The sequence below is a fragment of the Gorilla gorilla genome, chromosome 11, assembly GCF_029281585.2.
Source record: "Gorilla gorilla gorilla isolate KB3781 chromosome 11, NHGRI_mGorGor1-v2.1_pri, whole genome shotgun sequence".
NCBI lineage: Eukaryota > Metazoa > Chordata > Mammalia > Primates > Hominidae > Gorilla > Gorilla gorilla.
The window spans coordinates 137,381,678-137,396,143 of record NC_073235.2 but is presented as its reverse complement, the minus strand read 5'-3'; the positions used below and the strand labels follow the sequence as shown (position 1 = coordinate 137,396,143).

Sequence of the window (14,466 nt, the reverse complement as noted above, 5' to 3'; positions counted from 1 at the left end):
ATTTTTACATAGTTGCAAAACAAAACCACCATTAAAACCATTCATAAAAATAGAAGGCAAAATAGAACAAATTTCATGATGTATGCATTTGATGTCATACCACACAAAGAGAAACTATTTCAAGTGATTTCCAAATATGGTAATTACAGTATACATTCCAAGTGGGATATAACGTCAGGACCAAAAAAAAAAAAAAAACAACCAAACAAACAAACAAAAGCCAAACCAACCTCCCAAACCCCCAAGCCCTTCCCACCAAAAACCTGCTAAAGATCTTAAACAGTTTTCAGCAATTACCTTTTTGGTGATAGTGTTGGCATTCTTATTTGGAGGCTATTTGTGTGTGAGTAGAAAGCAAATCAGTAATGATGCTGGTATCGAGAACCAGAATTTTCTGTGTGGGAGAAAAAAGAATAGAAGTAAGATTAATCAATTTTAGTAAAAAGCCTATATCCAGAATCTGGATCGGAAGCTAGCAGTATGAATTAGGAAGTGTTTTATCTTAATTTTTAGAAATTCCCTAGCCTTTTTTTTTTCTTTTGAGACAGAGTCTCGCTCTGTTGCCCAGGCTGAAGGGTAGTAGTGTGATCTCAGCTCACTGCAACCTCTGCCTCCCAGGTTCAAGTGATTATCCTGCCTCAGCCTCCCAAGTAGCTGGGATTATAGGCATGCACCACCATGTCCAGCTAATTTTTGTATTTTTAGTAGAGACAGGGTTTCACCACGTTGGCAAGTCTGGTCTCAAACTCCTGACCTCTGGTGATCTGCCTGTCTCAGCCTCCCAAAGTGCTGGGATTACAGGCATGAGCCAACACGCCCAGTCAGAAATTTCCTAGCTTTATAAAAGGCCTAGTAACAATGAATCACTATTAATTAGCACCCTTTGAACCCAGATTGTGGTCTCTACATATCATTTCCCACAAAAAGGAACCAGAGCTCTTGAGAAGAGTTAATACAGATTCTGCAGTCAAGGAAAATGCAGGATGTGTCTAGAACTTGTCATAATATCAAAGAAACCTGTTGGAGATTATTATAGGCACATTCAAAGAACCGAGGAGGAGAACAGGCAAAGCTAAGCTATCGCAACAGAAAGTAAACTCGTGATTGCTTGGGGCCCAGATTTGGAGAAGGGTAAGTGATTGCAAAAGGATATAAGACATAAGCCTACTGTTTTTCTTCTTGGGTGAACCTGAACCTGAAATTAAGGTTGATGTGTTTTGGAGAGCTTTGTGATAAGGTCGGCAGGTGACCACCAGAGACTTCCTGGAAAGGTCAGCTGGGGCAGATCCCAGGCACAGGAAGCCAAGATGGAAACTGCCCTTTCTAGCTGTTGCCTCTACTCTGCCCTCCTCCCAGATGATCTGTGGTTGTTTTCATTTTTCTGAGCTTCTGACTCATATTGTGAATGGCCCACTTGACCTCTGCATTGGAAGTCTCATAGGCATTCAGTGTTTCCAAATCTCAAGCTGATTTCTTGACCTCTCACCTGCAGCCTACGCATTAACATTACTTTAGGATTTTCCATCTCTGGGAAACTACCACCTTCTGCTCAGTGGCTCAAGTCAGAACATAGAATCTCCTTGACTTTTCCCTCCTCTACTGCTCCCAACCCCCAACCCATCAGCAAGATCTGTCTGCTGTAACTTTAAAGGAGGTCTTAAATTGCCCTCTTGCCTCCTGGTTCACCAGGACTGCTCTGTGCAAACTGCCGCATATCTCCTTCACATTGTCAATGAAAAGAGTCAAACTCTGTAAAATATTTGAAGAGATTTTTTCTGAGCCAAATATGAGTGACCATGGTCCCTGACACAGCCCTCAGGAGGTCCTGAGAACATGTGCCCAAGGTGGTCAGGGCACAGCTTGGTTTTATACATTTTAGGGAGGCATGAGACATCAATCAAATACATTAAAGAAATACATTAGTTTGATCCAGAAAGGCAGAACAACTCAAAGCAGGGGCTTCCAGACTATAGGTGAATTTAAACATTTTCTGGTTGACAATTGGTTGAATTTATCTAAAGATCTGGGATCACAGAAAGGAAATGTTCGGGTTAAGTTAAAAGATTGTGAAGACCAAGGTTCTTTTGAAGTCTTACGGTGGCTGCCCTTTAGAGATAACAGATGACAAATGTTTCCTATTCAGATCTTTAGAAGGTGCTAGACTTTTAGTTAATCTCTTTAGGATTGGGAGGGTCTTGAAGAAAAAGAACTAGCTAGGTTAATAGAGATTCTTTATAGATGCAAATTTTCCCCCACAAAGGACAGCTTTGCAGGGCCATTTCAAGATATGGCAAAGAAACAAGTTTTGGGGTAAAATATTTTGATTTTCTTCCTTGTCTCATAATGTTATGCCAGAGTCAGGTTGGAAAGTAAGTCATCCTATATAGGGTTAAATTAAACCCATCTGATGAGAATTTATGATTTGTAGAACATGACTCCCCAGACCCTTGAGATAGAAATTTGGACAAGATAAAAAAAAATCAGAGGATAGTCCTCAGGATCACCACAATGTCTTTCAGACTCACTTCTCTGAGATCCACCTTCCATACAGCAGCCAGAGGGACGTTATGCAACCAACCAGATCTTATCACTCCAGACAGTGGCTTCCCCTTGCACTTCCTGATTAAAATCCTGAATGTGGCCGGGTGCAGTGGCTGATGCCTGTAATCCCAGAGCTTTTATGAGGCCAAGGTGTGTGGATCATAAAGTCAGGAGTTCAAGACCAGCCTGGCCAAGATGGTGAAACCCCATCTCTACTAAAAATACAAAAATTGGGCCGGGCATGGTGGCTCACGTCTGTAATCCTAGCACTTTGGGAGGCCGAGGTGGGCAGATCACAAGTTCAGGAGATCGAGACCATCCTGGTTAACACAGTGAAACCCCATCTGTACTAAAAATACAAAAAATTAGCTGGGTATGGTGGCACATGACTGTAGTCCCAGCTATTCAGGAGGCTGAGGCAGGAGAATCACTTGAACCTGGGAGGTGGAGGTTGCAGTGAGTCAAGATCTCACCACTGCACTCCAGCCTGGGTGACAGAGTGAGACTCCATCTCAGATAAATAAATAAATAAATAAATAAATAAATAAATAAATAAATAAAAATAAAATCCTGAATGTGCCTTGCCAGGCCCTGCAGATGTCCCATCCCCCTGGAGTTATCTTACGCCACTCTCTTCTCTTTTGTTTTCTTGAAAATGCCTACCTCTTCATTTGCCAAAAGGCCTTTGTTCCTAGTCCTGCACTTGGAATGCTTCCAATTTCTGCTGCAGCCCTGGCCCCAGCATAGCCCTGCTTTCCAACTCCATTGACCCCCCAGGACCCAGTGTGGATGCCAGGTCCTCAGCAATGCCTTCTCTCCTCTCTCCAACCCCCAGTATTAGTCAGGGCTCCCTGCTATCCTTGGACATCACCCTAAGCACCCTTCTTACCTAGTTCTCTCTTCTGCCTGTAATTATATTAGGTTGACGCAAAAGTAATTGCATTAAAAGTAATGCAGAAACTACAATTACTTTTGCGTCAACCTAATACATTTACTTACAGGTTTATTTGTTAATGCTTGTCACCCCATGAAACTGTGGGTCCATGGGGGCAGGAGCCTATTGGTTTTGTTACCTACCACTTCATCCCTCACTGAGGAGCTCGGTAAATATTTGTTAAGTGAATGAATGGATTCATTCACACTGCTGATATCATATCAGCCCTTTTGTTAGAAGCCTTTAAAAACCTCCAGTCTCCTATAAGGCTCTATCTTCCTTATTCCAAATAGCTTCATACTTTGCTTTATTTTTTTTGGAGACCGAGTCTTGCTCTGTCACCCAGGCTGGAGTGCAGTGGTATGATCTAGGCTGATTGCAACCTCTGCCTCCTGGGTTCAAGCGATCCTCCTGCCTCAACCTCCCAAGTACCTGGGACTACAGGTGTGTGCCACCATTCCTGGCTAATTTGTGTGTTTTTAGTAGAGACACGGCTTTGCCATGTGGGCCAGGCTGGTCTCAAACTCCTGGCCTCAAGTGATCCTCCCACGTGGGTCTCCCAGCGTGCCGGGATTACAGGCGTGAGCCACCGTGCCTGGCCCATACTTGCTTTCAGTTTATTTTTTGCATCGCATACTTTCACTCCACACCCTATTGCCAGTTTCACCTCAGTGTAGCCACATTTCTCTTGCCTCTGGAGCTCTATTTTCCATACTAAAACCTTTATCATCCTTTAAAGTTCAGCTCCAACTTCACTTTTTTTGCTGTGGTCTTTCCTTCTAGAAGTCTGTAACATTTGCTTGTAACACTTGAGCTCATGTTTCTTTCTGCCTCATAGTAAATCAGGTGCTTTAATATCTCCCTTTACCACTAAATTGAAAGAATAAAAATCTCTTAGTTGTTATGATATTCATCTAAGTTTGTAGCTCATAGGAGTTGCCAGAGAAAGATATGTTTGTCAAATTAACAAAAGCTTTCTTTAGTTAAAATACCGTCCTCTGCAGTTACAAGATTCCATCTCCTGGACCTTTTAAAGCATTTATATTTGTCAGTATAAAGCATTCACAAAAGGATTCACTTTAAACCTTGCTGTGGACTGATCCCGCTGGGGATTTTCTATTAATCATTTAGTATTGGGTATCTGGTGACGACAGTTGTAGGGAAAAGCAATGGGAGCAGAGAAGCAAAATCCTGCCCCAGGCACATGATGGTCTTTGCACAGCCTGGTCTTTGAGTTATCGTATTTGTAAATGGATATGGTGGCACAATTTCAGTGCCAAGAAGATAGACTGTTTTCATTTATTTTACATTATACGTTAGGACCTAAATATAAATATTCCAGCTATTCATCTCAGCATGATTTGGTTGTGGAAACATAATCGGAATTGTCTAAGAGACGCAGGCGGTGTCTATTTTGGTCCTGGCACAGGAAACTCAGCCTTTGTCCATTTTTACAGTTTGATTTATGGGAGGTTAAAAATTCATAATGCAGCAGCTAACCTCCAGCAAATATTGTTTTTTGCATGAGCCAATTCAAACGCTCCCTCATCTCAGGTTTCCTGTTCAAACGGTCTAGAAATGTGGAGTTTAGCTGCTGCACACCAGCTTAAACTACTGAAAATCAACCAGCCTTTGCCCTGTGGGGATCAGGAGGGGCTCAGCCCAGAAGACAAAGAGAGGGGCTAGGGAGCTGTCCATCCACCTCTCAGGCACACTTTCTATGTCAGCTGCCTGATGCTTGTTATTTTACTTAATCTTCCAGTAATCTCATGACAAAGACCCCATTAGCTTTACTTCTCAGAAGCAGGAACTGAGACAGGTTAAGCAACCTGCCTGAGCTTGCAGCACTGGTGAATGGCCAAATGGCTTGGCCTGACTGTCAGGCTGTATGTGGGGCTTCCTGCTGCAGACAGCAAGCTGCAGCATGGTGGGATGTCTGCAGCTTACTGCTGGCTGTCCTGCTGCCTAGAGGCAGCGATGCAGAGAATTCATATTTGCATTTCAAATCAACTCACAGACCCCTAGTGGAAGTAGGGGCGGGTTCATTTTCTTCTGGGCAACAACACAGAGCTGCCCTGTGCTTTGTGAAGTGTGGACACATAAGAGCATCCTATAGTCAAAGTGTGAGCTACACATCTAACTGTGCCAGGGGACAGGTAAACCCCCCTTTCCCTGCAGACACTGCTATGGATGCCTCACTCTCCCTTCTACCTCCCCAGGCTCTCAAAGGCCCTATGGACAGCTCTGGCCCACAGAAGCTTCTGATTGTTTGAAAGGAGCATCAGGGCCTAAAGGCTGCTCCGTGGGTGCTACTGCAGGGTGCGGCTGTTCCAGGACTCAGGGCTTGTCAGGATCCCGCGTGTGTGAGTGCAGGCCCCAGAGACTCCACACTAATTGCACCTGCTCAAAACTCTCTCCTAACTAACTGGACCACAGAGGCCGTGATATAAAGAGACCCTCCCCTGGGCCAAGAAAAACACCGATGTAAACAGACAGGGAGACCAGGATGGAGGAAGCATGAAGGTGGCAGAAGGACACCCGTGAGGTCTGCTTGGCAGTGCTGGGCTAAGTCAGGAGATGCAAGTGTTGTACTGGCAATGCCATGGCCTGGGGATTTGAGGAAGCCTCTCCAGGCTCCTTATCAGGACGCAGATTTCATGGCTGACCTAGAGCTACCTGAGCAGGCCAGATTCATACTCTATCACTTTCCATTAAAATATCCCAAAAACAGGCCGGGCGTGGTGGCTCATGCCTGTATTCCCAGCACTTTAAGAGACTGAGGTGGGAGGATCACCTGAGGTCAGGAATTCGAGACCAGCCTGGCCAATATGGTGAAACCCATCTCTTACGAAAAATACAAAAATTAGCTGGGGATGGTGGTGGCAACCTGTAATCCCAGCTACTTGGGAGGCTGAGGCAGGAGAATCGCTTGAACCCAGGAGGTAGAGGCTGTAGTGAGCAGGAGCTGAAATCATGCCATTGCACTCCAGCCTGGGCGACAAGAGTGAAACTCCGTCTCAAAAAAAAAAAAAAATCTGGAAAATAAAAACATCTAACAGCTTGGAAAATTAGGACCTAGAGTTTCTAGGCCAATGTTGGACCTAGAGTTTAGGATGACTATTTGTATATTTTAGCAGAGCTTGGGTTTAACTGAGGAACACAGGGAATTCCCCCAAGTCCGCTGCATGAGATCAGCATAGCAGGTCCCAGAGAAGGTGGGAAAAGACTTTGACCCCCTGGGTGATCCTTGTTTGAGTCCACATTAATCAGAAAACAGGGTGGACACCCTCTCACTGCACAAGGACTATCTTTGAAGCTATCAGTGGTGTTCCTACTTTCATCTACCTTTATTCCTCCTCTATATCTTTGAGCTCTAGTTCTCAACATGGTGGTGGGTGGGGGAAGGTCACTTGGCCACCTGCACGTGGACAGGGTAGTTCAAGGGAGGTTGTAATTCATGAAAACTTCTCTGGGTAGAACAAACATTTAATCCACAGGGGGAAGAACACTCACCATATACTAGGCAAGACCAACACACTACATGAGATTTTTTAAAGGAAAAAGATAAAAATTTTAGACAAAAGAGAAAAGAACGCAGATTATTTAAAAACAAACAAAAATTAATCTGACATCAGACATTTCTTCTGCAAAAGCCAGGGGATGATGCCCCCAAATTCACACACTTCTAAGAGGTAAAAATTGAGTCAAAGTTAGGTACAAAGACTATCATACCCAGCCACACTTTTACAACACAGGGTCATCCTTGGTTACATTGGGGATTAGAAAATGACCATTCACATTCTCTTTTATAATTAATTAAGAGATATTCTAGCCAACATAAAAGCAGTCAACATAAAGAATTAATTACCAAAAAAGAGCACCTTACTTAGTCACCCCTTTAGTTAATAAACATTTATTGAATGGTTGCAAGGTGCCAAGGCATTGTGCTAGTAAGCAAACTTTTGAACAAAACCAGAAAGGTCCATGCCCTTGTGAAGCCCACAGTCCAAGGGACAAGAGGGAAATAAACAGGCGAACACCTACCAGGAGACAGGTAACATAGTGGCATGGTGCATGGTGGGATGGTGACAGGGTGAGATGGTGGTGTGGTAACTTGATAACATAGTTGAATATGACAGGGTGCATCATGACACAGTGGTACAGTAAGTAACACCTCACCATATCATGGTGAGATGGTGGCATGGTGATGTGGCATGGTGATATGGTGATGTGACATGATGGCATTGTGGCATGATGTGGTGATATGGTGGCGTGGTGATATGGTGTCATGGTGATGTTGTGACATGGTGACATGGTGGTATCGTGGCATGGTGGCATAATGATGTGGTGATATGGTGGCATGATGGTGTGTGACATGGTGATATGGCATGATGTGGTGGCATGGTAACATGGTGGCATGATGATGTGGTGGCATGGTGGTGTGGTGAGGTGGTGACATGGGGACATTGCAACATGGTGGCATGATGTCATGGTGGTATGGTGGCATGGTGGTGAGTTGATGTGTGGCATAGTGACATGGTGGAATGATGGCATGATGGTGTGGTAGCATGGTGACATGATGGCATGGGTGGCATGGTGGCGTGGTGACATGGTGGTGTGGTAGTGGGGTAGCATGGTGGTATAGGGGCATAGTGGCATGGTGGCTTTAGGGCATGGTGGCTTGGTAACATGGTAGGTACGGTGATTCTAAAGAACCAAGCCCAGTTCAGGGTGGCCTGAACACAGGGTAGGTGAGAACTGAAATGGATCAAACACAGAGACCACACAGCACCACAGCCCATGAGGCCTAGGCAGAGGCTGTGTGGTCTTGATCACTAAGGCTCTGCCACTTCTTAGCTCAGCATTTGGCTCATAGTATAGGTCCTCAATAAATATTTATTGGATGAATAAATGAGTTACATTAAAATGGCCTAAAAAGAGAAAAAAAACTCAAATAATTTTTACTTTATTAAAAATAGCAATGATAATATATGTCGATCTAGGTCTATAATGTGAAAGTAAATTAACAAAGACTAGGAAATAATCAAGTGCATAGGAAGAGATAAAGTGTAATAAATTTTAAGTCTTATGTAAAAAGGAGCCAAAATAATTGCTGTATTCTGGACTTAGATAATTAGAGAACACATTTAAATAGATATTTTAAAAATTAAAAGTATTCATTGGTATAATTTTTAAAAATACCATTGTACAAATAACATGAATATGAAAGAAAGCTACAGTAAAGTATACAATGGAAAGCCTAACAAAGCAAGATGAGAGGCATAAGGGTCAGGCATTTTCGTTATGATGATAAATGTTGGCAGTTTAAATTCCGCTATATCAAAGCAAAGTCTTATAATAGGAAGCAAAAATAGGATATGATACAAGAAATAAATATTAAGGAGAGCTCTTTTACAATTTAAAATAAAAGACTGGGGAAAGATAGACAGGAAAGTTCACATGACAGAGGAAATGATTATTTCAATATGAAGAAAATGTAGGCATCAACTCAAGGAGCCTTAAAGTGGCAATAAAAGTCATGTTGTGTTATGAAAGGTATTAGCAGTAAAAATGGTCCTTAGCCTTCATATGCTGAGAAACACAGTACTGGCACTGTATATTCACATTTTAAAAGTCAAGAAGAAATGATCAAAATACAACTATTAGGGAGAGTTTATCAGTACCACTACTCTATGGTAGATCAGGAAACAATGAAAAGAGAATTAGTTGCGTGTGGCTGCCATAACAAATTGCCACAAATGTGATGGTTTAAAACAACACATATTGACTGTCTCACAGTTGTGCAGGTCAGAAAGCTGTAATCAGTTTCACTGGGCTGAAATGGAGATGTCAGTAGGGCCTCACCATCTCCAGAGGCTCTGGGGAGGACCTGTTTTCTTGCCCTTTCTTGCCTTTTCTAGCTTGGAGCTGCATTCCTTACATTCCCTGGCTCTTGGCCCTTCCCTCCACCTTCAAAGCCAGCAGCATAGCATCCAGCTTCAGTGGTCACAAGGCCTTCTTCTTCTGTATCAAATCTCTCTCTGCCTCCCTCTTGTAAGAATACTTGTGATTTGCATTTAGGGCATACCTGGATAATCCAGGTGAGAAAAGAAAAATAGCTGAGAGCAGTCTGAACGATGTGGGCAGAACTTACCCGGCTCAGAGACACTTGAGCACAGGGCTTCAGTCTCACCCCGCCCTTCCACACCTATGCTGGGGGCAATTGTTTAAAAGCATTTCAGACCAGCTGTCTCACCCATATACCCTGTTCCTGGAATTAGTGATACAAAAGACAATGTATAGCCATTCAATAGACTATGTTATTTTAATGTAAATTCTTGGTAAACAGCTTAGGAACTGCCTCTCCTTTTCTTTAAAATCCCACTTGCAACTGCTGTTAATTAGAATGTAGATTCAGGGCAATTTGGATCTATGCTCCTGGGTTGCAGTCCTCAAATTTGGCCCAAATAAACTCTCTACTTTTATTAATTTTGCCTCAGTTTTTTTTTCCTTTAAGTTGATTCAGGATAATCTTCCCATCTCAAGACTGTGAATCACATCTGCAAAGTCTTGTCCTAGAAAGTAATATCCAAAGGTTTGAGGGATTAGGACCTGTATATCTTGAGGGGCCACTGTTCAGCCTATCACAATGATAATGTAAGACTTAGAAAAGATAAAGATAAAGCTCATACTAATAGGACTACTAATTTTTGAATGTCCATGGAACATTTACAAAAGTTGCATATATTTGCCTCTATAAAATCCTCAAAGCAAAACTTGCTATTCGTGAACATAATTTTCTAAAATTCAAGATTTATAATAAACATTTAGAAACAATAACCCAATTAGTTAAGATATAACAAATGAAATAAAAGCCCTCTCAGATAACTAATAGGATATCAAATATTATTTCAGTATATTTAGAAAATTATTAAAAAGGAAGACACTATGTAACTAAGGCTTTCCAAGGTATCTGGAGACGCCAATTATTAACCCTAAATTCTTTCATTTCCAAATGAAGAAGAAAATAAATATATGTTATCATTCAACGTAGGGAATTAGAAAGAACATAATATAGATGAAATCAGAAATTAATGAATTTTAAGATGATAGGATTAATAAGTGAAACAAAAAATGATTTATTTGCAGAGACAATAAATACCTCTGCCCAGTGTAGTCAAGGAATAGAGAAACTGTAGAAAAATAAACTTAGTGAAGGTCTTCATTTCTCATTCCTATCAACACATTACAATGTTACTTTGGAGGCTCTGGACAGAAGACAAAAACAAGTAATATACATTTGATATGAAGAAGATAGAAGTATTACTATTTGCAGCCAGTATGATTGTATATAAACACCCCAGATTGTCAATCAAAACAACATATGGATTGTGGATAGAATTCAGTGGCTGATTCTGAAAGTAATATATAAAAAATCAGGTCTTTATAATGTCTATAACCACTTGGAAAACATACAAATAATTATAGATGCTATTATTACACACCAAAAAATAAGTAATACCAATATTTACATAACATGTCTTGGATGATAAGACTATTTTGTATGATTAAATTTCCCAACTTACATAATTAAAATAATTCCAAACAAAGTCTCTATACTATTTTTGGGAAAACTTGTTAAAATAAATCCAAAGTTCATGTGGAAGAAAAAAGTGTTGAGAATAAATTTTAAATGTTTTGAAAGAAAGTATTATGAGGGGAAATGACTTTTCCAAATATTAAAAATGCTGTAAAGCTGTGTTGATTTTTAGTTCATATAGCCCTGTTATTAGAGAAAGAGTTTGAATATGTGATGAAGTTGGCAAAGGCAAATAGTATGAGAAGTCATGGATTATTTAATGGAAAATGCAGATACTGCTAGTTAGAGGGAAATGTGTTGGCTAATGAAACGTGTGGTGAAGCGACTTCCTAGAATATGTTAACTGGGTATGCATGGGGGTTATTAAAGTCCTGATAAGTCACAAGTTCACAAAGAATATATACTCCTTGATCCATAGAAGAGGTGTCCTGTAGATGTTCCAAGAGAAACCACTGTAGCCTATTTTCTAAAATAATTGAACACACCCTACCGTACCATAGAGACTCAGCCACAGAGAGAACCAACACCACATTCCCATCCTGTTTTCTCAATCCCAAACAGAAGACCAAGAATCACCAGGCAGAGGAGGAGACCTAACCTCTGTGCAAGAAAAATAAAATCTTAAGACCCCAAAGTCACTATGCCAGAGGCAAAAAGTTCAGCCTGTGAACTGATTCACAAAAAACAAAACAAAACAAAATACATATAACAGAAACAAACAAACAAACAAAACCTGCCTTTCTTTGTTCCCAGAGAGCTGTAATTTCACATGCTAACTTTATCTTATGTAAAATGTAGATTTACTGAGCTCGAGAGGAATGCATTATTGACTTTCCCCCCACTCCTCTCTTTTTATGTAAAATGTCGATGCAGTGAGCACTAATCAGAGCCTCACAAGAATGTAACTGCTTGCCTCATTGCCTGCCCTCCTTTCTTTTTTTTCTTTCCTCCTTTCACTCCTGTCTGCTCTTTTGCCTTTAAATATTGATGTTCATGAAACTCTCTTCGGATAAAGCACAGGCCACAGATCCTACTGTAACTTCTGTTTTTTTTCCTGGGTGCATCCTCAACTTTCGCAAAGTAAACCTCTAAATTGATTGACATTTGTCTCAGATGCCTTTTGATTTCTAGCTCAAACAAGAAAGACCTGAACAAAGAAACAGAAAAAAATATAAACTGAAAAAATATGGTAATTTGGGATACAGAAAATATCTAAGAATAATATTCCAATTAATAGAGAGATGTAAAATTTTTAGTACATAAACCAAGAACAAAATATTCTGAAAAAGAAAGAAATGGAAAAGAACAACTATTTGAGATTAAAAAATAAAGGTGGAGTCAGGAAAATTTTTCCCAAACATAAAAAGATGAAAACAATGAGAGATATGATGAGACATAAGGGTGACAGAAAAAGAAAACAGAGAAAACAGTGGAATCATCAGATAAAAAACAGAAATGATTGAAATTGATGAAGATAAAACTTCACACAAAAAGAACCTGCTCCCCAATGAATTATAAATGACCCATCCCTAAGTGAATCTTACAGCCTCTGTGATCATGTTTCCCTTTGAATTGAATTCTAGAAAGTATAGAAGTTGTTTCAAGCTTATGTCTAGAAAGGTGCTCAGGAACTGAACATTTTCATACTGCGCTTAATTATCTATTTTCAGCTTGTTACCACCACCACTGCACCTCCACCACCATCACATCACTGCTACTGGTACCATCATCACCATAACCACCACCATTACCACCATAACCACCACCATCACCACCACCATCACCATCACCATCACATCACTACCATTACCACCACCATCACCACCACCATCACCACCAAAACCACCACTGTCACTACCACCATCACCACCCACCACCACCACCACCATAACCACCATTATCACCCACCACCACCACAACCATCACCACCAACAGCATCACCACCATCACCACCATAACCACCACTGTCACTACCACTGTCACCATCATCACCATCATTACCACCACTGTTACCACCATCATCACCACTACTACCCGTCACCATCACACCATCACCCTCACCTTTACCACCATCACTATAGGCATCTAAGGCTGGGAACTACATTTCCCAGAATCCCATTCCTTGTGCAGATTTGCTTTAGAGTTTCTACTTACATAAGATGAGGAAAGTGGAATTGACAGTTGCCAGGTCTGAGCCTAGGCCTTAGGAAGCATCATGCATTTCCATTTGCCAGCCTGTGGTCTGCCTTCACTATGAAAAGAACATGCCCCAACTGGCCTTTCTGGTCCCAGGAGGGTGAGAGACTCGTGGAGCAGAGCCAGCAGGGTCTGCAGTGAGAGAGGCCCCCAGGTGACTCACAGGCTTATGAGTGCAAAGGGAATGCTGCAGTTGTCAGCCACGGAGATTTTGTCATTGTCCATTATGCAGCACTTTTGCAGTACTAGGTGAATAATACAGGTGCACTGACCTCATCTTACTTTTCCTATCCTCGTTTTCCATTGTTCCCACGGTTTTCTTCTCTTACTTTTAAAAATTCTACTTTAATACATATATAGTCGTGAGAAGCCTCAAACTCTTTTCAGAATAGGTGAAGCACAAATAAGAATGCCCATAAAATATTTTGGAGAATGCTACTTTATCCCTTTTGAATTCCATGCATGTTTCCTATGATTTGTAAATGGTATCATGTGACGGTTCTTAATATTAGTTTGGAATGTAGCTGTTAAGGAGAAATCTAGGATAAAGAAGTCACATGAGAATAATGTCCAATCACTTCTGCCATGGAGGGAGGAAGAATTTTGAAGCCAAATGGAATATTATGACCAGGTGATGTATATTAAAATAATGCAAATGAGCTAACGGCTGAGTTGAGAGTAATCATTGGCACATAGATTTGTCTCATTCTTCTTTTTTCTTTGAAGAATCCTGTGCTTGTATCTTTTTTACATCAAGGATTTTCTTCTCCCTTATTCTTCTCCAACTCCTTTATTGTTTTAAGATTCATTGCAGTTATAAATTCTGAAAGAAGAAATCTCAAAGTCACAACATAATTAAATCTTAAGCAGAATTATGTGATAAATTATTACAATTATCTTCATTTTATAGGCCAAAGTGCTAGTATGCTTCAGAATGCTTTTAATGTATTGTTCCTCATTCTCCAAATTTAACTTTTTATAGCTTTCTATAAATGAGATTGTAACATCTCTAATGTTCAGTGATCTGAGAACACAGCATCAATTGATAATGATAAAAGAAGAAAATCAATCACCACCAATACAAAATCCTAGGGGAATCAACCAAAGTGGAAAACTATATATTTTGTGCAGAGGCTTAAAAGAAGGGAAAATTATGGCTTTGTTAGCTCTTCTCTCCACTCTGCAAGCATAAAGC

General features: G+C 40.8%; 1 long non-coding RNA gene across 1 annotated transcript in view; it reads right to left on the bottom strand.

Annotated features, from left to right (window-relative positions):
* Positions 1-13,330, bottom strand: part of LOC129532108 (uncharacterized) — a 35,021-nt gene extending 21,691 nt beyond the window's left edge. Inside the window, exons 1-2 of the long non-coding RNA XR_008677723.2 lie at positions 13,230-13,330; positions 298-394 (exon numbers count right to left, since the gene is read on the bottom strand). This is a non-coding gene — a long non-coding RNA (uncharacterized lncRNA). The remainder of the gene's footprint in view (positions 1-297; positions 395-13,229) is intronic.
* Positions 13,331-14,466: the final 1,136 nt, after the last annotated feature.